Below are 26,002 nucleotides of genomic sequence, written 5' to 3' on the forward strand. Positions count from 1 at the left end.
GCGAGAGTTTTCGGCAAGAAATTTTCACGTAACCCGTGCTACCGTTACTTTTCTAATTCCCTCTCGTTGGAAACTGTCACGTCTGGCTTTCACTCTTCATGGAAACGTGTCGTAGCCGTGGCTGGATGAAAACTTAGGGTATGTTTCTCTCCATTTCTTTCTTTCCACCATTTCTTTTTTTCAAGGACAACACAGGTGCATCTCTATCTATCGTTTTTTAAAGGTTATGCTATTTCCAGCTTTCTTCAGTAGCTATGATTTCATGATTTTTATGAAATTAATGTTGGAAACACCAATTACTATTCCCCTTTTCTATTTTTATTGAAAGTGAATAGCTGATAATGTGTTTTGTTGTACGTATTTTAACTAGAGGAAAATTCTGTAGAAAATGAATGTGATGGATTAAAATACAATGGAGGTGTCTGCCATTGTTGGAAAAAGCGAATACGATACAAATATTATTATGATGAAGTATTTTACTGAGTAATAATAACTTTATATAAGTTCATGTATATTCATATTTTTATAAATAAGATAATGGGATTTGAGCAGAAATTTACTTCAGCTAGTAGATGTTGCGTATTTATGAAAAATACATGAAAATTAGCATAACACAACAAAATATACAAAATAGAACATTATATATTTATATAAGGTTATTAATGAGAACAATAAAACCTTGTAATATTTGGTGCATAATAAAAACCTAGATTTAATTATGTTGATAAAAATACGAATTTGCATAGACATTCGCAATTTAATTAAACGAGGTGTACATATTATACTTTGCATATTTTATATATTTTTCCATGTAGTAAGCTTTTAAATTCCATAAATACATGAAAATTCACGGTTGACCTATCATCTACAATTCTAGATGTTCCATTTTCGTGACATTAGTTTAAAAAAACCAATTTCTGGTTATAGAAGTCGAAGAAAGCGATCCACTGTACGAATCGAGTGAAAGTACGCGATGGATCGAATACAAATTGCTATTTCGACGTTATTAATCGAATATGAATTATGAATATTAATAAAGTCCCGCTAAAGTGCGGTCGATACGACAAACGTTTCTTCTTCGCTTGTTCCTCGCGCGAGAGATAGCGTAATCAGAGCATGCGAAATAAAAATATTTGACGTGGAACAGAAAGATGAAACTTTATTTTTGCACCAACGTCGCTCTGGGCAACGATTAGGGTTCAAATTGAGATTCAAAGGATGATATCCACGGAATCTTTTCACTTTCTCATTCTTTTCCTTTCGCCGCCTTGTTCTAAATCATACTGATGTTGGTGTATCTTCCTCCGTGTGTTCTAGAGTATTTTCATTTTATTCCATTCTTCGATCACTAATCCACCAAAAACTGATAGTAGAACGCTGGTATTGGGGACAATGGGGTGATTCGAACGTCCATTGTATCGTATCGCATGGCATAACGCGGCAATTATTATACGTTCAATTAAAAAACGTAATCGTAAAGTGGCATCGTAGCAAACAGAGAATTTTATACGAAAGCTAGAATGTTATTTCGTTCTTCTGTTATTAATCCATCAAAAGCTAATTGTTAAATGTTCGTACTGGAAACAATGCGATCGTGGAAACGTGTATTGTAACGTATTGCGCTATACACTGCAACGATTATTATACTTTTAATTGGAAAACTCAATCGTAAGCATCGTAGCAAACAGGGAATTTTATACGAAAGCAGCGACTTGTATTTTTATGAGGATGAAATTCCAACATCGTTTGCTTCAAACGTATCCTCTTTCAACACGTTAAATGAATTCTCCGAGAAACCTAAAAACGCGCAAAGATGAAAAGGCTTCAAAAGAATCTCTGCTGCTTCGATATCGAAAAATGCTTTGGAAGCTTATATTTATTTCTTGTTCACTGTGTCGACGGAATTAAAAAAGATCGATCGATGTAATACGAATCAAAGTGATTTTCTTTAGAGAATCGCGGATGTGGAAAAAACACGAAGGCGTAACAGCTTCTGTCCGTTAAAACGTCCAAGTGTTACTGTAAATGCGTTATCTCCCGTACCGGAAGCGGACATGCTGTACCGTACAGAATCTTATTTTCTGTGCACGCGATCATGTGTGGGAGTGTGGGAATGGGTTCTCGTTCGGCGAATACGCGAGAAACGAAAAGAGATCAGGGTCAGTCTGTTCGTTGAAGTATACGACGCGAAACGGCCAGCGGAAATCTACTCTTTTATTGACCGCTCGAACAATTTTTCATTTCTAAACGTTTGTCCCGAGTGCCTATTCCCTTAATTCTTTACGTACGCTATGCTGATTGAAAGGAAATTTGATGGAATTTGCGTACGAATAAAAATTCATAAATGTCTGTCTCCTTAACAATGTAAATGAGAAATAATTAAAGATTCTTCCTGTTGAAACATAATTTTTGGTTCTGAAAGACTTCGCCGAAAACGAGCACTAGAGTTTACTGTGCATAAGGGGAAATTCATAAACGGCTGTAAGCTTCTTTTCGAAATACAACTTTTGGCTGTGAGAAGCTACGCTGCAAAGTATTGTCATATGAGAAAACGATCTCCTCCTGTTATTATTTCGCTAAGCGTGGAATTACGATTAGAGAAAGAAGATTGATAATAGAACTATGAGAGAACGATTGATTCATAGTTTCTCGTAGAAACTTCCTTGCTTCACATTACGTTTTTGGCGGATTTAAATGATCGTTTGCAGAGTACGAGGTTCTGTGCTGTTTCCTCATGCAGTGAATATTTGCATCCTCGTGCATCTTCCATTTTAATTTCTCTGATATAAATCAGGATAATAAGTAGCTTCAGTCTTCAGTTCGTCAAGTTCTGTTGTCGTAAGCAGATGCAATTTCTGATAAAGAAAAAACAAATATTAATTGTACGAGTATCGTGGCGTATAAACTACGACGAAGAACACAATTCGCAATATTCCCGTATTTCTCTAATTTCCTGCGTCTCGCACAGTTTTCCTTCTCGCGATATTCATCAAGAGTTTTGCCTCTGCCTGTTACAATTAACGAGATATACCTAGAAAGATAAATAAACAGCAGCGAACTTCTGTTGATGTGGGCCGATGCTATCTGTTCGCATGAAATTTTCAGTAGTACAATACGCCGCGTAACAAACTTCGATCCATTACTTAATTTGAAATTCCGGATAAAACGTGGTGCACGTTTCCCCTCGTTGAGGAACAAAAACAGATCCAAGCGTGAAGTGCACATCGTTTGCAAAAACACGATTGCTTTCTTGATAGTCACATGACACTGCGATAAAAACGTGCAGCAACTGACGCGTTATCTCGGCAATTGTGGCCTGGTGCCTGCGGAACAATCACGAGGCGATTTCTACGCAACGATTTTACGACTGCAACCGAGAGAATATTCCCGGAGAATACGGTTTGCTTTCCTCTTTATGTGTATACACAGTTTACAGTTTGGCATATATAGCGTGGCATCGTGAGTCGTGATATATTTCCACATCGATAGATTCACGCTGCAGTGATCCGTCATCTTTAACGATAGTTAACACGAAGCTATTTCTACCAAAATCAGTGAAAATGACTGGTCTTTAAAAAATACGTATTAATAGAATATTTTTATATTTATTGATTTATTACTTTCTTGCAGAAGGAATTGCTATGTAGTACGTTTTTGGTATTATTAATTCATCTGGGACCATGATCCCTGAACGAGGGTTGACACATTTATAAAATTGTAGAACCGGTCATTTTTACTGGTGTGGTATTGCTAGTATTAGCATCTAGCGATCGATCCGGAATTTTCCTGGTAACTGATAGCATCATATCGAGTGATACGCAGTAAAAATTTTAAAAACGTGTGGGAGGTTGTGCAAAACGAGAAAACTGGATAAACAGATTGCAGGATCCTCTTACACTTTGACAAGTACCAGTCATTTTGACTGGTATTGGTATAAGTAGCCTTGATACAAAATTATTTTCAGTTTGAATACGTAAAAAACAAAATAAAATTCATTTTATTATTCTTTTAGTTATCGTTGCGAAAGTCATTACATCACTGCGGAAAAAAATATAACACGAAATAGGAATTTTAAAATAAAATTGTAATATCAGCCAATTCGACTGGTGTGGTAGTTTTAGTGTTAAGTTTCCAGGCACACACATCCTAGAATCCTAGAATACCGTAGGAATTTCGTGGACGTGTTTTGTTTTGAAGATATCTTGCAACCCAATGTATCGTCTTACCGAGCTCCCTTTTTTTATCACCGAGATCTCTCTTTTAACGTTCATGCTGCGAGTCCTTTTTTTCCCTCACAATGCCCCACCGTTGGAAGTTGCCTCTTCTTGCGTGACACTTGCAGTTACCCGAATTTCTGTCTCACTGTGTCTCGATCTTCCTCTTTTTTGCCGCAGTTGCCTTTTTTTAGCTTTGCCTGGTTTTCTCCTCGCAATTGAAATTTCTGCTTTTTACGTCTCTGCATTAGCTTTTTAATTGATGCGATCTCCCTCGGAAAGGTCACGTTTTCTTCCGGGGTCAACACGTTCACTGTCACGCTGGTCGTTCTGCGTTACGAAATATTTAACAAGCACCGAAATAAGATAAATTTCGTGGACTAAGAAATTGCGAACAACGTGAACGATTTGGATGACATCGTGGGGAAGAAAATAAGCAAACGCGATAGAATATTCTGCGATAATTAAATGTTTCGCTGTACTATATTTCATTATATCGTGGCTGCCAGGGCAAAGTATATGAAATTCGCATGGCAGTTTACGTGCTACGAAACCTGCCTCCGCGTTGGAAAGACTAAGCAGACTGTTGGCTGAAATTGTTCTGGTTAGGTAGAAATTAATTATTAGCGGCGACACGGTAGAATATATCCTAGGAGGTTATTGTCAAAGGAAAGTCCCTGCGGTGATAAATTATTCCTCGCTAATAATACGAGCAGGACATTGTACGCGGAAGTGAAATCCCCAGAAACGTCCACGTCAGTCCGCTATTCACCAGCGACAATTTTGGAGAAAGTGACCAGTAACAGCCATTGACTGGCCACGGGCTGGAGCCTGTCCACGTCTGATAACGAGTCGTAGTTGATAGTTTTGAAATAGTTTTTGGACATTTTAATAATCGTAGAAGAATCGAGAGGATAGGAATTGAACTCGAGTGTCGTTTATCTTTTCGCGAGTCTTTCTTCTTTTTCTCCTTATCCGTTTAAGTACGAGTACATTTTCTTCGTTTCCAGCCAAATGGAAGAAGAATAGAAAGAAAGAAAAAGAACGGGCAAATGGGAAAAGTAAAGTACAGCGGTACTTAAAGGGTTCAATAAAATATATTTATTACGATATCGAGGTATACAAGTTGCAGTATATTATTGCAAACTTTACTTCATTTTACCTGTAATTAATACTGAGAATAAAAATTTCAGTCGTTCAATGTTTATGGCGCTTTAAAGCGTCTCCCAAGAAATTTTGTGTCAGAAGAGTAAAATTGGGAACCTCGTACATTAGGAAACTAAGATTTTAAATTCCGTGCATCATCTGAATCTCTCCGGTTCGTAACCGTATCCGCGGTGGCCTAATTGCGGTACAACGATGGGATATCACGCGGGTAAATGGTTCGATATATTATTTATGGATCCTGAGGAAACCCAATTGCGTACTCTCTCCCCGTAATCTTTTATCTGCTGTACGATGCAAATTTTGCATCAAATTACCCGCGTACGTTGGTAGTTTGAAACTATCCGTTACGAGAACATTACTGTTCACCCTTCTTCCTGTCACAGACTTGAAGAAAAACAGTCCGGAAAAGGGCGGCACCTGTATTACAGGTATCGACATACCGGGTGCTCGAAAAATAAATATTTCACCCTATATTTTTTGCGCTACTATTTTATTTAATTTTAGTAGGATCTCTTTTTTAAATGTATTCAGTAACGTAAATTTCACCCTATATTTTTTGGCGCTACTATTTTATTTAATTTTAGTAGGATTTCTTTTTTAAATTTATTCAGTAATGTAAATTTCACCCTATATTTTTTGGCGCTACTATTTTACTTAATTTTAGTAGGATTTCTTTTTTAAATTTATTCAGTAACGTAAATATGTAACAGAATACAGGAAGTTTGAGGCTTCCTGGAAAATAATAAGGAATGATCTTTGAAGACTGATTTTTTCTATTTAATTAGAAATAGAATTAATACGACATATAATAAGATGTACTACAGTACAGAATACAGAGAGATTTAATTTAATTGAGAATATAGTAGAAAATAAATTGCATACTAACTTTGGTGCGTCATGAAGTGCGCAATAAAATATTCAGAATATTGGAGGTCCATTAAGAATTTGTAAAAACGATATTCATCATATTTGAATTACAAATTTTAAAAAGGAATTGCAAACTAATTTCTCCCATTAATATTACTAATTTCGCTTTACGACCGAGTTTCTATCTCATTCATAGCCCCATTAGATAATTTGTTACACCGAAAACCACCCTCTGACAGATTTTACCACGAATATTCGTATTTGAGGATAAATTCTGTTTTCATGTAATTCCATGTTTGCTGCCTCGTTTACAGAAATTCCGATTGGTCCTGGCTTTCCGCGAACGATCTAACTTCAACGACGGATAAAGGAAAGCTCGATATCGACACGCATGAATTTCAATATCTTTCGTATCAACAATTTTTCCTCATACTACTAACAATCACCTATACTATGATTTATATTATACTGAACCATTGCTATTATTAGATACAAATCTATTTCGTAAAATTATCCTATTTTTCCGTATTTCTTATTTTACAAACTTTCTTCTGTTCGCCATTGTACTATCGGAAAACTTGGAAATTCCCGATCGTTGCAGACTCGAAGTTTCGAAAAAAAAGAAAAAAGAAAAATAAAGAGAAAAACACTGGAATAGCTGACGTAGATAAGTAGCAGGTACACCATAGAGACCTTACGCGTTTATTCGTGATAGCCAAAACGAATGATCATCGTAGATCCTTCTATCCCTGACCGTACAGCTCCCAAAGGATGCTGGAAGTTTTTAACAACTTTCGACTGTTGTTATCTCTAAGATAAACTGAAGACCGGGTAAGTTCGTTGGAAGGTTGGAAATTTTTCCCAGATCACCCTGTAGATGGTGAACCGAAAAGCAGGTGGCCTTGAGGCTTCGCTCTTTTATTCGCTTTTCGACGATCATCCAATTTGTTTGTCAGCCTAGTAGCGTAGATTATCTACGAGTTCGCTAATTTCTGTTCGTCTTTTCATCAACTTCGCCACGGAGAAAATTCTACGACTTTTATAACCTGGAATCTTCGTTATCGGGATAAGTTGGATTCCGCTTAATCCCATAAATCTTTGTTGGATTAACGCCAGAGCTACCCGAGTCGTCAAACTGATGGATTTCGGGTTTTCTTTCTTTCTTTTTTTTTTTTTGTAATTATTGCAAACATACGGATATTTTTGTCAAAATTAATATCGATTTTTATTTAATTAAATTACACGATGTATTTAGATAAATTAGTATAGATAAATTTATTTTGATTACTGTCATTTGGATTATATTAATTGACCGATAGTTTTAGCGTTAATTTTAAGCTAATCTCGAGTAGCTTTAGGATTGTTATAGTTGTACGATCTACTTTCATAGAATATCTTTAACGTTATAACGTAGATCGAGGACGATGGAATTATTTATTGAATTAATTCAAGAACATTCAATGAGGATTTTCTCCGTTATTTTTGCAAGTAGGTAGCTTTGGATATTTCCGCATATCTTTAATGGGGCTGTAGTAGTTGAAACATTCATTAGTTCGTATAACATTTTCCAAGTCGAATAATTTTATATATTTTACGAGTAAAGCAACGTCGCTGGTAATACAATTATTTATTGAACTCGTTCCAGAATCTTCAATGAGAATTTTACGGCTGGAATATTCAATATTTTGTGTAACATTCTGGGTATTAAATATTTTCGGATATTTTACAATTAAAGTAAATCGACGTTGATGAAACTGTTCGTGGAATTAACTCTGCTGCTTCTAATGACAATTTTACCCAATATTTTTCCAGTTGCATAATTTTACACATCCCAAAGAGGAAACAAAATTTCATCGACAATTTGACGAGACACGTGTATTGTACGATTTTTCTTCCGCTCTTTTCGTATTTCCAATGAGGTGTACGGCCCTGAGCCTAACGAAATTCGAACTCACCTGCCCCGATGTCATGCCCAGATGCCCAACAGTACTATGCATCTGTTGCAAGCCTTCCTTTCAGTCGGTGTCCTTCCCTGCTGTCGTAAGGACCTATCTTCCGGTGCAGTACTCGCGTTATTCTTTTCACGACCAAGGTCCAGTCGATAGCCCCGAGAGATCTTCTTCTCAGTGATTTCAACGAGCGTGAACTTGGAAAAGTCATAGCTGCACGGTGAAATCGCAAGTAGAAAGTGAACGTTGAATTAACACCGAAGATCATGAGGAATTGAAATATCGGAGAAACTTGAAATACAGAAAGGACAAAGGATATATTGTAAATTGGTAGGTGAGTGAAAGTATTAGAAATTTCGATTGATATCATAGACAAATTGCTTTGAATGTTATGTAATTTTGGAATATTACGTGGGACTGGAATTATATCAGTAATTAAATTATCAATTGGATTTGATTAAATAGTTAGAATTAAAGCTAATAAGATATTACATGGAATTTTAGATCGTCACTTGTACATTTAGAACATTTGAATTGTGTGAATAGTATTATATAGAGTGGTCCTAAATTACGTAGCTTTAGGGTACTTTTAGAGCGATATGCTTCTGTGTGTATAACACAGAATGAATCAAATTTCCGAATTAATAAAATGAATCAATGAAATGGCCAGCAATCACTATCGGTAGATAGTGAACTTTTATGCATTTGTGAGAAATTTACAAATACTTGGTATAATACTGGTAAAATACTTCAGCAGGTGAAACAATTTTCTACTTAACTTTCTACTTTCCTAATTGTGTCTTCAAACCTCTGAATTTGCATGAAAATTCGCCGTGTAATTTTCAGTAATAATAAAGGAAATAAAATTTGTTAAATCACGAGTCGTCAGTTTCGAATTCGTAAAATTGTCAAATTGCAAAAATGAAAAAAACAAAGTCTATAATCTATAAATAGAAAATTTACTAATATTACAAGACGGTATTGACGTAAAAAATTGATGCGTTAAATTCATGAAGCCCTTCGATGGTTAAAGAAGGAACGAACGTTAAACAAATAAAGTGTAAAAGAATGACGGGGATATTTGTGAGATATGGACATGGAATGTCATAAGAGGAGAACGACAGCGGAGAATTCTGTCCGTGAAGGACCTTATTGTGCCGAGTATAGCGTAGCATGATAATAACCACATAATGTGCGTGAATCAAGACTGCAAGTCGCATGAAGATGCATTACGTGGCTCTTCGCTGCGTCATTGCGAAGGTGATATATTCTTCGAAATGTTCATTATCAATCGATAATTTACATTTTGATGGAGAAATAATTGTTCCATATTATTTCCAATAGAAAACCGCTAGCGAAGTGGCGAAATTTTTAACATGAAATTGGACAATGTGATCTGTTACGATTCTTTCATATTTTTCTAATGTCAGCCGAATGAATTTTTTAGAGACACGAGATTGCGTGGAAGACCGCTAGCGAAGTGGCGAAATTTTTAACATAAAATTGGACAATGTGATCTGTTACGATTCTTTCATATTTTTCTAATGTCAGCCGAATGAATTTTTTAGAGAAACGAGACTGCGTGGAAATAATATCTAAAATCACATTTACACGAGCCATTATGCATACGTATAAACGATTCTATCATATTTTTCTAAGCCGGAGAAATATTTTTAACAATAGCAAAATCGAAATCCTTTCAAATTTAGGTAAAAGGTGATGCATATTAATCGTCGTAGCTTTCAAGGGATAGAAATTTTTCGACAATAGAAAATAGAAAACCGTGGGGGACGATTCTGTCGGAACATGTGATACAAGATTTCAGCAAGAGCCGATCGATAAAATTTCCATCATATGGTTCGAAACCGAAGAAACTTCTTAGCTTTTTAGAAAGATATCAGTGTAACGCGAGGAACGCATATACGAATTATTAATCTGGTCTTTCGTGCTTAATCCACGTGCAATCGTTTCTGCGCTCGTATGTTTCGTTAATATTACAGCTAGCTACGTTAGACCATAAAAGACATACTAATATCGATATCGTAAATCTTGCCGCACCGTTAGCGAAATCTTGCAGCGCAGAAACGATTAGACAGGGCTTAAGCCCGAAAGCCTCGATTAACAATTCCAATAATCCGGGCGGCTTCAAAATCACAGTATTCTGAAAAGTGTCGCTTTTAGCCAGATTATCGTACAAAATATTACACAACACAGCAATTGTCCTGACTCGTTTTAACGATGAAATTTTCAAAGAGGAAGGAGAGAAGGTACGTAACAGATACTCGTGCAGGATCGCATGCGCTAAATTCGCTTGATGTACGACGTATTTTGTAATCGACAACTCGGAAACGAATAACCGCAGAAGCTTTATCGACCAGGCCACGTGTGGACACACCTACGTTTAATAACGAATGCAGATCGCTTCTCTGATGCTCGCTGTCATGTAGTTTCTATTGTAGAATCCTCTTGCATCATGGTACTCGTGTTATTATATTTGACAAGATACTTGGTAGACGTTTGCTTGTGTAATACTAACGAGATTGCTTAATAGACAAAGGAAATTTTGAGAGTTACGAATTAGCGGAGCAAACAAAAACGGAGCAATTTCATAGGTAAATCTTGTAAATTGTCACTCGTTTTGGTAATAAGGGAAAGGACATCTTACGAGTAAATGTGATAAACAGCAACTCGTTGGAGAAATTTTATGGAGAATTTTTAGAAAATACAACTTGTTGGTGATATAGCGAATGAAACTTTGTAGAAGTAAATTTTGCAAATTCTAACTGGTCGGTGATGAGGCAAAGAAAATCTTGCGAGCAAATTTAGCAAACGACAATTTGTTGGTAGTAAAAGAACGAAAATTTCAGGAATATCTTTGGGGAAGTACGACTTGTTGGTAATAATGGAAACGAAAGTAGCAAGGAATTTGATAAATTATAAGTTAACTGACGATTCAATGAAAAATTGTACAATCGTAAAGAGGAAGTTTAGAATTTGTAACTTGTAACTTTTGTCAATTTACCAATGTTATTAGTTACACGATATCTTGACATATCTAGAGCGTTTCTCAAAACATTTCTCCGAAGATTCGGACAAAATGTGCAACCTAAATGCAAATCTTCCAAATCGAAGAATCGATAAATCGTCCACTGGTAGATCTAATTTTTACCTTATGGCAAAACAAAGTCGAAAATTCCGATATTGTAACGTAGAGTGATTGCAAAAAGTATTCCAACACCATTGGTATTTGTTAATGTACTAATTACGTTAACTGTTAGGTTATCAACGCGCACTAATTAATCAGGCCCAAGTATTATTGAAAAAATTAATTTATGTTTTACGTTATACCACGGAATTAAAGTGTAGAATCCGATAAAAAAACGAAGCTTCTCACTGGAAAATAAAGGCTATGTAATTAATATAAATAAATGCTATCGTTTTAATAAATTAAAAATTACAAGCACTCGTACTCGATAAATGTTACAAATAATGTTACAAACCGTTGTAAGGATCGGATATAATGAATCTTAAAATTACATATCGCGGCGCTAGTTTATTTTCACGATCGTGCATCGATTGTAAAGGCTGCTTTTGACAGATGAACCAACGTCAATTCAAACAGCAGATCTAATACACGTGTTTCGATAGACGAGCGTGATATGTGACGCATGAAATCGGTGCACACGGAAATATATACGCAGCATACAATCGTCTGATATGCGGTTCGTGGCCTGTAGTGTGTTAACGCACGACGGTTCGATCACGATTTTACGTAAATCTACATCGGCAATATGAATCTAGCGAATTTACGGAAGCGGCGAACGCGAAATCCATTCGAGAGAATAAATCCAATCCCGCCAAGGGAAATGAACAGTCTCTCATTTCCGATTTTTCTCTCACAGAAACTTGTAAAATGTGTTTTACACGCGCCACTGTTTTTATCTCGTCGAAGTTTTGATCCGCGGGGAAACGACCGACTCGTTCATGTTCGTCTCCTTTTTTCCAAGGAAAAAGAACGGGTGCAGCGTTCTTAATTTCGATCATCGATACGTTACGATAATCTTCTTTCATCAAAATATTCATCAAATTTCTCAATTACTACGAATGTGTATCCTTGCGATTACAGTTGCCTGGCGAAAGTATCCCAACGCGTATAGAAATTCCTTATGAATATGTTACGCGCGTTACGTAAAACATTTGGAAATTTAATGCTGCAAAGAGACACGGCTATTGAATTGATTATGTTAATGAAACGTATGTGCGAATATTACAATGAAATGTACCGTACGAACGAGATTTTTTGATGTTTTGCACAACGCACGAATTACCGCCGTACCGGTGCAGCAATTGAAGCAGAGGTCAAGAAAGACGGTTGTTTCAAACATTTTATTTAATGGAAAGGATCATCGAGTAACAATTGGTTTTTATCTAAATGGAAGCCAGTGGTCGATAAGTGTGATAGAAATTCCTCGAAGAATTAAATCAAGGAATGTTAATTGTTAATCGTTCTCGTTACGAATAATCGTTATGAATGATTAAAATTTCGTTTGGCTACCGGCAGCCGCTATCGATGAGGGAAATTTAATTTTCTGATTAGCAGTAGCCGATATAAATGACCGGGAATTTGTTTGATAACCATTATCGACGTGAAAAATATTTTCTAGTTACATTCGGCTATTGTCGATTGTTAGCGACATTATAGATAGAACGGAGTTAAATAAATTGAATAAATATACCGTTTCATATGATAAGAGTAGAGACATAATGCAGAGCTTCGATTCGATAAAAGAAAATTTTCAATCCTTCGAGTCGTGCCGCCATTGACGCCAAGCAGCGGTATAATAATTATATAGAGTCTTATGAAATGATTTTAATTTGATTTTAATAAAATGATTTTAAATTGAAGGAAAATGAAAAGAAAAAAAAATATATATGTACGAACTATGATAATTTCCTGCGCATTTCTATGTTTCAAAATCGTTGTTATATTTTGTGAAAATTATTTGTCTGGAAATGTTAATATTTGGTAAAATTAATTTAAATTAATATTTAACGTAATATTAAGAATTAGGTTTTGTGATGATTATAAGCTATAACTTTTCAAGTTTTCTTTACAGCATCGAACCTTAATCATCTACGAGTATCTGCGAATAATTTCACGATCCACTGTATATTCCGTAAAAGTAATTAGAAAATCATAGATTTGCATAAAAAACTTGTTTCACGTGAAATTTTTATTGCCTGTATAATCTTTTTTCTGATGAATATTCTCGTTAAGCGTATCCTTTGATATTTCAGCGAGGCAAGTGCTGTACATGTAGCCTGCGTTATTTTGATAATTCTTTAATTTTCTTCTGTACCGGTAGCTCGTAAGAATATTTCAAAATTCAACCGCACGTTGCATATTTCACGCTGACAATATTAACGCTTCGAGGAGCTTGCCTCTAACTGCATCATGCACAACGCTGGCTATGCCAGTGTAAGTATAAATTGGAATATAAACTACCTTTTGTAGTGCAAAAAATGCATTATCCTCTTCTGTCGTTCATCTTTCTCTCCCTTGCGTATTCTTCGTCGATTTATTTTCACTTTTTCCTTTTATCTCGAGGGAATTCCGTCTTTCTTCCTCGTTTTTTTTCTTCTTTTTTCCTCTTATTTTCGCAGAATTTCTCGGCGACATCTCAGTTATCTCTCGACCGCGATATTATCTGTTTAGAATTCGTGAAATAAAGTCGATCTCGTTGGAAAGAAAATTGAGAAAATTTTGGCGCCAATATTAAGATTTGAAATTCTTTTTAACATGAAGATTCACAAATTTTCCAATTTTTCACTTTTTTTGGATTAAACGAAGTCCCTTAAAAAAGTCCTTGGAAAAATTTCAGCAAAATAAAATTCGTATAGTAGTTTCCATATTAGAGGTCCGCCGATGTAGGTGCGTGTCTCGTGACTCAAAGCTACTCACGTACTGTATCACGTTCCGCTATATTTTTCTTTGCTGTACGGTCCGTGTCTTTGATCTATTTCTCGTTGTAACTACTCTAATTGCAACGGTTTCTCTAAATTGGCAGAAACATACTACGAACACGTTTCATCTATAACATTATATGTATGTACAGTTTCCCCTCTGCAACAATATAGAAACATAGAACGTGTATTACGTGGTTTCACTTTTTAATTAACGATCATCTAGCCTTTCTAGTTGTCGGTGTACTTGCAGAGCTTGCATTAATGATGCATTAAAACTTCGCAAGTTCTAATTGCGCCTTATAATTAAAGATACTTTGAAAAATTGCGTTAAATCGATTAAGAAAAGATTGTTAATTAACTCGAAAAATTGCATTAAACGGACTTCAAAAGATCTACCGGGCTTCTACAACCGGCGATCAAAGTTACTTTGAAAAATTGCATTAAATCGATTTTAAAAAGTTGCATTAATCTTTCACAATTTATCATTGAAATTACTTTGAGAAATCGCATTGAATAGACTTTTAAAAATGTGCTAGATTTATAATTAATGTTATACCACTCGCAATTAAAAAGTTCATTGGAAAAATTGCACGAAATCAACGTAAAGGAAAAGTTTGCTTTGAGGAAAATCACACAGTGACTATAAAAGGTATTGACATACGCCGTTATTTTCCAGTGAAGCGTTGTTTTATCACGTTCTTCGTCTCATTTCGATGATGATGAACTTCTGTAGTCGTACAAAACGGTGTGCCAATATTAAGTGTAACTGGTGTATAAAACCGACTTTCTAATTTTGTGAAAATGTGAAAGCAGAAACGAATTTTTAATATTCCACACTATTTCAAGTCAAGTACATAATCCAATTATAATATCTTTATTGCAATGCAATTACAACACCTTTGCTATAATCCAGTTATAACACTAACGCTATAATCCTATCGGTCGTATGAGAATTATAAATTACAATACTCTGAAGAAATTATAGAAAATCGAACTCGATCGATCTTGTATATCATTCATCGGTAGTTTAATTGAAGTTTCATGTCGTCTGAGTTCGTCGTATGTTAAAATGCGATCGTAATGATGAATGAAATCGGGTCCGGTGAATTTGTCATTAAAATATCAGAGAAAACAATTTCGGGATTTATCCGCGGTTTTATTGGTCGTCGTTGAGTGATTCTACGGTGTCGTTTGTCTCACATTCGTTTAACGAGTCCTCTTGAGACCTGTCAGTTGGCATACAGCAAGTTCGTTCTTCACCAGACAATTCCCGCTTCTATCGCTACGAATTTATTAAATCCAGTTCTATACGTCCGTCCTCCATCCCCTTATTTTCGTTCGAATACTGAAATACACGTGGAAAATAGTTTCCTAGGAAATTAGGCAGCCCTCTTACGCGTGCATTCAGGTCAACTAATTACAGCTTGTCTTACCCACGCTGTGGTTTGTCTTCTTAATGAGAAACTCGAGAGAACAGACCATTACGGCGATCGATTGGGTTTTGTTTTTCTCTTTAATTCGAATTTATTTGCCTCGAACATTTCTTGAAATATTCCCCAATGGGGTCGTGTATTTGCCTATACGCGTAAATATGGAAAATTAATTGTGCGTCAAATTATAATAGATTCGGATTTTCGAGTAATTCTTTGGCTGAAAGGTGGAAAAGTGCAATTGGATTTTCGTGTACAGAAATATTTTTCAAGCTTCCCGCATTTTAAGATACGTAGATATGGAAGTTAAGCTCCTATTAAATTAGATTTGGATCTGATTCTCTGTTCGAAAAGTGGAGAAAATGGAATTGCATTTTCGAGTATGAAAATACTTCTCAAGGTTCTTATGTTTGGAAATACAAAGATATTACAAAAAAAAAAAAAAAATGATTGTCCGTTAAATTGCATTTGGACTTTCACGCTATTTTTCATTCAAAAAAGAAGAAAAAAAAAAAGATGGAAGGTGGAATTGAATTTACAGGTATGAGATTATTTTTTAAAGTTCGCGTATTGAAACGTGGATAAGGTGTTGGATCGTAAATAGAAGTTTGCTTTTTCGATTATAATCAGCACGGAGATTCATTCACGGTTGTACATTCTCTTTCCTGTGAACAAAACCGTGCATTGTTCATACACCATTCGAAGGAGTGGAAATTAAATTCTCATTGAACAATGCACGCTTTTCCTTGACGAGTTTCACCGAACGGAACGACTAACTACTTTCCCTAATCCTGTGCTTTTCTTTCATAATAGTGTTCATGTCTTTTGTTGTAAGCTTGTTCGCTTTGCATTTAAATGGATTAATTCAGCAATAGGAATCCCTTGTAACTACAATTCCAATATAACTCCAGCGTCTTAGAAGCGGATTAGAAATAGCAATACAGATACTGCAACGAGAGATGTATCAGTGTCAATTATATCTTCATTATCTAATCTCCATCTTAATGATCTATATCTATAATTATTTAAATGCATATCAACCTTTGTCGTCAATTAAATTTTTAAAATCTGTTTGACTGAATGTCTGAGCCTGGAGAACGTTCTGTGAGCTAAGTTTTTCCATCGGCGAACATAATTCCTGATAACTAGATAACGAATTTCCCTGGAAATTCATATTTTTTCAGAGTATGATTAATAAAGTAGAAAATTGTTTTACCTACCAAGTATTATAGGGAGCATTATACTTTGGATATTTTCTACATTTTTTTCACATCATGTGCATTCTATGCAATTTTGCATTTTAAAATTTTCACGGATGCATAGAAAACCTCGGTCTACCGACAATCGCTCGTTTTTTCCAATTTCATTCTTTACATAAAAAGGGTAAAAATAAATTTATCATAATTCTATAACAAAATAATAAAAAAATAAAATTTTCTAAAATATGATAAAGGAATGCGTTTACGTGATCTGTAGAAATCTGTATCTGCATTCCACGTTATGTTTGCATAAATATAAAGCATAACTATTAGCATGCAAGAGTGGCATTTTAAAATGTCTGAGAAATGCAATCGGTTTATGCCACGCGCTCGCCGGAAACGTGCTTCTTTTGTACATATCTGCCTTTGTGGCTACCCTCGTATACCTGTTCGCGACCCAACACTCTGCATAAACTGCACCAGTCACGGTATCATGCTCTTCTGACTACCTGCTTTTCACGAGTTCACCGGAAAAGTTACCTGGATTCAAAAAGTTACGTACCCACTGAAAAAAAAAATATATATACAAGGTGGTTGGTAACTGGTGGTACAAGCGGAAAGGGGGTGATTCTACGCGAAAAAAGAAGTCGAAAATATAGAATAACAATTTTTCGTTTGAGGCTCTGTTTTCGAGAAAATCGCCTTTGAATTTTCGCTCGGTACGCGTGCACTTTATCACGTCTCGTTATAACGGATCTCGCTGTAGATCGTTGTCTCGATGGAAAAATTAAAAAAAAATTTTTTATTCTATATTTTCGACTTCTTTTTTCGCGTAGAATCACCCCTTTTCGCTTGTACCACCAGTTACCACCCTGTATATATATGGAAACAATTTGGAGGGGTTGATGCGATCATCTCACGAAGATGTATATTTTATTATCCTATCAAGATCAAATGGATTTTGCGATAACTCGCGTGTGTTAGTTTTTAGTTGGTTTTTGCATATGTTAAGAGTGGACTTTGAAGTTAGTTATCGGAAATTAAATTTGTTGATACAAAACGTTAGATATCTCGCAGAATAAAACACAGGTGTTCGATCAGCTGGGAAAATCTGTCTTCAAATATTGACACGGGCAACATCGCAGGTTCTAGAAATTGAGATTTTTGTTGTAGATGACACGTCGTTGTTATTTAACAATATGCGTAACACATAAAGACCCGCAGCTTGGCTATTACGCGCCCTTACGTTAATTATATTCACATTAAAATGCAGCCACGTATGACTGTACAACAAAATAATTTTTATTTCTTCGATAGATCCACGTGAAACTTCTACAATATCAACAATGAACATTGTACTTGGTATATTTGCGCTCTATACATTTCTGAATTATTATATTTTCCGTAAATGCGTAACGATCCCTTGGCTTGATATATTAAAAACATACATATTTTCGCAGTACTATAATTAGTATTATACTTTGAATATTCTATACGCAGAATGCAGCCGAATAACGTGCGCAAGCAGGCACAGCGATTCCTTATGAAAAAATAAGAAAGGAATATGGAATGACATTTTTTCATATATCGTTTCGTTTTTTGAGAAAATCGAGTGTAAAAATTTATCGAGTATATCTGAACATGGCTAATTCCGAATTGGACAATAGTAAATAATTGATAAGACAGGTACAATTATTCTGTAAAAATAAATCGAAGACGTAGAGTAAAATTATCCCGCAAAACGCTTTGCTTCTGAGAAAAATAAATTTGAAAATTTACCATAAGCGTATACTAGGCCAATTGTTATCTAAACAGGCCCAGATTCTATTTTCCTAAAAATGAAGCCTTAAACAGAAATTTTATTCGCCATCTTTTACTTATTTTCGCATAGAATAAATTACTGACTGATCCTACCCAGTCGGTAATTAGCCAAGTTCAATTATACCTTGCAAATTTTCAAGCTCGGTTTCCTCGACAACGGAGCGTCGTGCCGCATGAAAAAAATTTCATTATGTATCTTCTTATCTTTTCGTAAGGAAACACGTCGGTACCCGCTTATAAATATTATTCGACTGCACTCTATATTTTTGCACGTTTGTATTCGTTCTATGAATTAATGTCGCTTTATATTTCCACGAAAGTATAAAATTCCACAGCCTAATTATTACACGCTCTTATAATAAATACATCCACGTTGAAACGCAGCCATATGCGTATAATCACGTACAACAAACATTTTCATTTCTCCCAAAATTTATCGCAATAATTACATTTTCATAACGAAAGAAATCGCTCGGATGTCCAAGCTTCATTGATAAAAAGGCAGACTGTAGAAGGGTACGGTCAAAACGAAGTGCTGGAACGATGGGGGCGTCCGGTATGGTGGGGGCTAGACGGCAGCTGTTTGCTCGACCGCCGAGGGTCGCGTTCCATGTGTACCCGCCAGTAATGCCACATCGTTGTCGCCGGCTCTGCAACGAGTATCGTGTGTTTATCCATGAAACTCGTGTCGAGAAACGTTCGTGAAAAATGTGACGTTTAGCCTCCGTGAAAGTGTGTTCGTTAGTGTGTGCCTTGGAATGAATCGGAGAAAACTACGACTGAGAAAAGGAAGAAAATAAAATGGAGAAAACATAACCACCCGGTAACGACAAGAAACATCGAACATGAAGAGGTTGGAGGAAGAAATTGTTGATCAGTGTTGTGAGAACTGGTTACGCGGTCGAGGCACGTTGGTCGACGACTTGTAAGGAGATTCCGAGTTGGCGGTGAAACGTGGTGAATTGAGAAACAGAATGAAAAGTGCGTGGAAGGTGACAGGTTAAGTTTCGAACAGGGGACGCTTGCCTCCAAACGGCACTGCTCGGTCGGTAACGCGCGAGAAATCGATTGTTTGCTTAAAGAGTAAACGTTCAAATAGCATATCGCAATTTCTTTTATCTATAGTTAAAAAGTTAATTGATAACGAGTTACCTTGTATTTATTTTTCAAGAGTTTGACGAATTGAATTTAGTATAAGGTTGTCAAGAAGATACAGGTTATGTAAATTTTTTTACGAACGATAATGGCGACGTAATTGCTAAGCAAACTTGATCGTCACTTAATTAGTCATTTCATAAATGTGGACTGCATAATGTTCATGTACAGGTCGTTAAAGTGAATTAACCTAGTTAGAGAGGTATAAGGTGTCGATCTACAATTGGGATCGTCACCGTGTCACAGAGTGTACACAAATATCACGTGTCGCGAGTGTAACATCCAAAATACAGGTAATCTATTACGCTGACAGGCGTATCTGGTATCGAGACAGTCATTTTTGCCACGACAAGTATTGGAATTTAATATTTATCGTCAGATCAATCGATACGTCAGTCAAATATTTTTTCCTCGTACATATTGTCGCTCGATCTACCTTTTCAATTGGAACGATTAATATATTATCAAATTTTTCTATAAGAAAGAAAATTATTTTTATCGTATTCTTTGTACTTAACCTATTATTATTTGAAACGATTAAAGTAACATCTGAAGAGACTTTTCTAGAAGAATGAAAATTATTTTTATAATATTTTATTAACTTGCAATTGCGAAATAAGGTTGAGAATGAGATTTTCGAATATATGCGAAGTGTGCAACCGCGTTATGGCAGAAAATGGCTGTCGTCAGACAAGAGTACATAATTCCTTTTCCTTCTTGGGAAACACGATGAACGCTATCTCAACTCGAATGGTCGACTTGCTCTCGATGGTATTCGAGAACGGTAGTGAACGGACGCACGTGCGTCCTTGCGAGGTAAACTTCTATGCATGGAAGGTTGCATAACCATAAGTCGATTCGTTCATGGACATTTTCCCACCAGTTTTAGGTATTTTCTTTCGCTTTTCTTCACATTTCTCTTGATATCCCAAAGACATTGCCTTTTCTCTTTCGACTATCTCATATATAGAATTTTCGAAAAACGTATTAAACGTTGCTTCCTTGGAGAAAAACATTTTAACTTGATCAAGATTAATTCAACATACATATATGTATATGTATATATTTATTTTCCTTTAATTGAACACTTTAATTAAATAATAGCAACGAAGCTTAAATATTAAAGATATGATATTTTGTAAGACCAGAGAAAGATCATTATTTTTTAATATTTTTCCGAGGAAAATAATGCATACATACATAGTATGTGGTCATTGAGCGTTAAGTTTAACTGTTCGTAAGCATGTTATTTACTATAACGTTAAGCTTAACGCCCACTGGTCTGGTCGTTCGTGTTAGTAACGCGTTGTGCAGCAGCGTTAGTAAATGGTTAAGGTTAAGCGCGTACGTTATATTTCTTAGAATCAAAATTAAAAATGATTACGTATCTTTTCCTGGCTTTAATGCCCGCCCAGCAGCGATTGAGTCACTGTTTATTTTATGTTATAATAATGAAGCGAAGGGCTGACTATAATTTGACAGCAAAATCCACTTAAACAATAAATTCGTTATCAAAATCATGTACATATATTGTTTGATGGAATAATAACACTTAAATGTAACTTAGAAAGTAATAAACGTGAAACAACTACATGAGTCAGAATTGATCCAGCCTTCGCCGAGGGTTAATATTTTAGCTTCATCTCTATCGTATGATCTCACGGCAGTTTGCCTTCTTCTCGTTATTATGATTCACCAAACGACGAGTTAAAAATTATTATCATGAAAAATTATTATCATGAAAAATTAGAGGGACGTTACTTACAGTAGCACGTCTCGACAATATTCATCGTAGGTGTGAGTCTTGTATCCTCGTAATCTTATATTTTTATGGACACAAAGAAATAGTAAAACAGATAGATTTGTAAATATTACGACTTATATAAATTGTTCAAGTTGCCAAAATCGTATTTGGTTGTTTATTTCGCATTGTAATGTAATAATTAGATTGCAGATATTTACTTGTATTTTTATTAACAGGAAGAAATGGAATATATCAAAGAATACTAATTGAGATACTAAAGAAATAAAATATTAAAAATTTCCAATTAGAACGCTAAGGTAATAGAGGCTACATAGAGATTTGTTTTTTTATTATAAATCTTCTAAATATTATAAATTATATATGTACGTTGTATAACGGATACCTGACTTGTAACGTTTTGTACATTTTTAAGTATTACGCGTATTCACAGTCTAGTGGTATCTTGATGTTCATCGTGTTGCTATGTTTTTGTAACACGTCGTTCGAATTCATTAAGTATGCGTCTTGAGTCAGTTGGAAGAGCTTGACGAGCGGAAGGAGGCGTTCGTCTGGTGTCAAAGAACCGTAGTTTCACGCGGCAAAGGAAGTAGATTGCAGTTTATCGTAGACGGTGTTCCGATAAGGGAGAACGCCTCAAAAGGATCCATTGTTAACGTTTTCATCTGTCCAAGGCCGTTCTACGTTTTAATTGCCCTAATTCTCGCGTATCGTGCGCTTTATTAGAGAATTTTTTTTTATTTTACTTTATCTCAGCCCACTAGTCCGGTATTCTTTTTTTTAGCGATTTGTTCTTTTCTATAGATTCAATGAATTACGCGTTCTATTTGGGAATTTCATAATAATCGAGAAATGATCCGCTGAAAACAGGGTTCTACTTCACTTTATCGAAATCCGCGCCAAAATAATGGAATCTATCAGCGGTGCAAATATCCTACAACACACATCACTGAGTATATTTAATTTTGATAGAATATTGGATTTTTGAATAAGCAACTTGAATTTATAAACACGATTCATTCACTCCACAAGAAACTACGTATTGTTCGTAGAAAATCATTAGTTTCTCGTTAACTTAACGTGTAAAATAAATATAATACCATACATAAATACAATATAAAATCAAATAGGTACACGTATACGATATATGAACAATATATGTAAATATTGAAAGGATTAGTTCAATTTTCAACATCGATAACAACTTTTGTCTTAATCTGTCCGCGGCGAGGATCCAAGAATTATCGTAAAAAATTGTTATTTCCTCACCTGACGTTTCCCTATTAGTACTTTCCTTAACGATTCATTAATTTCACGGTCGATGGCTTGCTGGTGGCACGCGGTTCGTTACGGAACAACGCTATATTAACAATGCCAGAGTACAGTAACTTCAGAGAAAATGGATTGTAATTTATCGACGAGATATAACGAGCACGACGCGATAAAAGAGGACAGATGCTTTAATTACTCTTTGTCAGGGTCAGGAGAGTTTCCAGGCTTCCTTTCCTTTGATATCGTATTTTTCGTCGAAATCGGTATTCGTATTCCTTTTGCGAGATTAACAAAGAGGACACGTGGTCGTTCGATTCCTAACCCGGCACATCGAACCAAACGTGGCTTATAAAAGGCCCCGTTAGCCGCAAATCGTTTTTTCAGGATTTCTGCTTCGGTGACAGCGCGTCGACGCTTGTGCAGAGATAAAACAGTGGCTTGGATGCCCGTTTATTACTCTGTCTTTTGTATCCTTTGCCCTCGTTGCCCTTTCTCCTGGTTTCCCGCGCCTGGATCCCCAGGAACAATGTTCGTTGCCTCTGATCGCTCTCGAATCGAGGTTCACACATTCGCATCCGATTTTCGCTTGCCACGATCTTGTACATTAACGAAGATTTTTCATACAGCACTTGTCTCTATACTATTGTACTTTGCATAAATTTTTATACTTCTATACTTCTGTATTTATACTTGTATAATTTGTAAAACAAAATTCTAACTAATAATAGCAAAATAAATAATAATAGTAATAATAAAACGATAAATCTTGTTATAAATTAGAATTAGAAATATAAAAAAATACATATTACGTTATATTACATTATTCGTAAGTATTAGGCATTCAAAGCTTATGATTTCGTGGAAGACACAATATTAGTTGAGATCAGACATTGTAAGTGCCATAAAACAAATTTTAAAAGCTATTAACTTAATCATATTATGTTAACATAAAACGTGAAACATTTTTTTGATTATCGGCAATCCTCGTCGGTTTTTATTAATTTCAGGTTGCTTATGAATAACCATTATCGTTGACGGAAATTTCATTTTGGTCGTCGAATGTTCATTTGGTATCGAGGGGAAGTGGGATCGAGCGGCGCGGAAAATCACGACTCGGCCATAAAATGATTTTTCTCCTGTCTTTTCTGTTATTCCCTTCAGCACGTTCCAAAGGGTGATTAATCCAGCTCCATCGAACAAGAAAACGCGAAGCAATTTTCCGTAATGTAATCCACTTTCGTTGCTTGGAGCTCTTAATGGTGGCGAAAAAGTTGCTTCGACAGGGAAGTAGTAAAAGTTCTAATTTCATTCGACTGCCGAGGAAAGTAATATCCTCGGATTGAAGCCCATCCGATGGAATCGGCGTCTCGATGCGGCAAAGCCACTTCTCTCTATCGAGAAGGAAAAGAAAAAAAAAAGAGATCTCTTGTTAACATTGTTACCGCTACACGGGTTGCTCTGCTGCGTTTTCTAGTTAAATGAGACTCGAAATAGGCTTCTATAATATCGAGAGAATTCGAAAGGCAATATAAATGGCGAACGTGTATCTCGTTAGATGGTAGAGCCTCTTCGTCTTTTAACGTCGTTGGAAATCTGAGCGTGGAATTACGACGATACGATCTTTCGTAGTAACAATCGTGAGACAGTAATCACGAAGAAGAAAGGGGAAACGGAAGCGTTATTAGTGGCCATTAGCACAATAGACGTTAAAACGAGAGGAAGTTACTGATATGTATCCTCTTCATCTCTCTATTGTTTCTTCTACCCCTTCTACTATTCTATATCCAGATACATATTTTCTCGATGAAGAAATTGATGTACTCTCTCGCTTGTTAACCACGATAATTGCCACTCGGAAAAATTAGGTATTCGAAAGAAATATCGATAGTTTCTCTTTCTTCGATAGTCTCAAGCTCTGAAGCCGATAGTAATTGCCATTTGAAGGAATTGCCGGCAGATAATATTGCTTGCTTTTCTTTTTTAAATATTCGAAGCTCTGAAGTCGATAATCGCGGCTCGCAGAAATTAATCAAACATAATATCGCGTGTTTTGTTTTTTTTTTTTTTTTGCTTTTTTTAATGTTTCAAATTCTAGAGCCGATAATTTACCGTTTGAAGGATTCAATGAAAGATTATTTTGCTTGCTCTCGTCTTTATCATATTTGAAGTTCGAAAGTGGAGGATTTCGTCGTTTGAAGGAATCATTGAGAGATAATATTGCTTGTTGTAGAGTTTGTAATATCTTAAGTTGCAAAGTCGATAATTTCTGCCGTTTGATTTCTCCAGTTTCTTAGAGCGTCGACGGGATCTTGGACAAATCAATCCTCCCCTGACAATTTACTTACCTCTGGCTTTAATTATCCCATTATCATCTCGACGAACCGTAATTACCTCGTTAACTTCTAACGAACTCCAATCTGTATCGCAAGAGAGCGATTTTATTCCTCTCGATCGATCCGAGTACGTCGAAGCTGCTCGTGTTTCTGCAGTCCAGTTGGTTGCAAAACGTACAGTCTCTTACATAAGCCTACGTACATTCTTCAATTCTGAAATAATTATAACAACGATGATTAGATTGTGTTGAGAAATCGTATCAAATTTTATGTTGGTTGAATTTATATTTAAATTTACTTATATATGTACGACTTACATATTCAAATAAGTTACACAATTCATTAAAAAAGTAGACTTATTATTACATTAATATCTTTAGAACCTAAATATGGAATTTTATTAAATTTACATTGTATAGGAAAATGATATACGTAAAGAAGTATACACGAAAACATGTATAAAAAATACAAATTTATATTCCGCTGCACAGGTATCAAAAACGACCTACAATTTACGATTTTTCCGGCATCTACTATGTCCTTTTCTATAAATCAAATACGTAAAATTCAATAAACGTACACAGACCTGTGTGTCCGACTGCACATTCTTTTACGCTGTGTGCTTATCAACATTTCAAAATTAACAATTCGACCATCTGCCAGCCTCCAATCGTCCGTCTGTCGAGTTTATCTAATCATCGACGTGCTTATAATATCATTTCCGTCAGTTCTGTTTAATTTGCACTTACCTCGGCTCGTTCCTACAACGATTTTCATATCCATCGATTTTTCTTTTTACGTATTATTTTATTGGTTTTAGCATCTACGTCTTTTTTCTCTCGTGACACCGTTTACTTTTCGATAAG

The 26,002-nt window shown here is 35.6% G+C and overlaps 1 protein-coding gene across 6 annotated transcripts in view; it reads left to right on the forward strand.

Moving 5' to 3' along the window:
• The window catches only part of LOC117211033, a 184,857-nt gene that overhangs the window by 133,639 nt on the left and 25,216 nt on the right, over positions 1–26,002 (forward strand). The window contains exons 1-2 of one of the 6 annotated variants that reach the window (XM_033454786.1): positions 21,607–21,616; positions 23,159–23,163. The exons of 4 other annotated variants lie outside the window; for them this stretch is intronic. The gene's annotated coding sequence lies outside the window, so the exon portion shown is untranslated. Of the gene's footprint in view, positions 1–19,914; positions 20,063–21,606; positions 21,617–23,158; positions 23,164–26,002 lie in introns of those variants that run through there. One more of the 6 variants, XM_033454702.1, reaches the window with a different exon arrangement.

This window comes from Bombus bifarius, unplaced genomic scaffold, assembly GCF_011952205.1.
Source record: "Bombus bifarius isolate JDL3187 unplaced genomic scaffold, Bbif_JDL3187 scf7180000007966, whole genome shotgun sequence".
Classification (NCBI taxonomy): domain Eukaryota; kingdom Metazoa; phylum Arthropoda; class Insecta; order Hymenoptera; family Apidae; genus Bombus; species Bombus bifarius.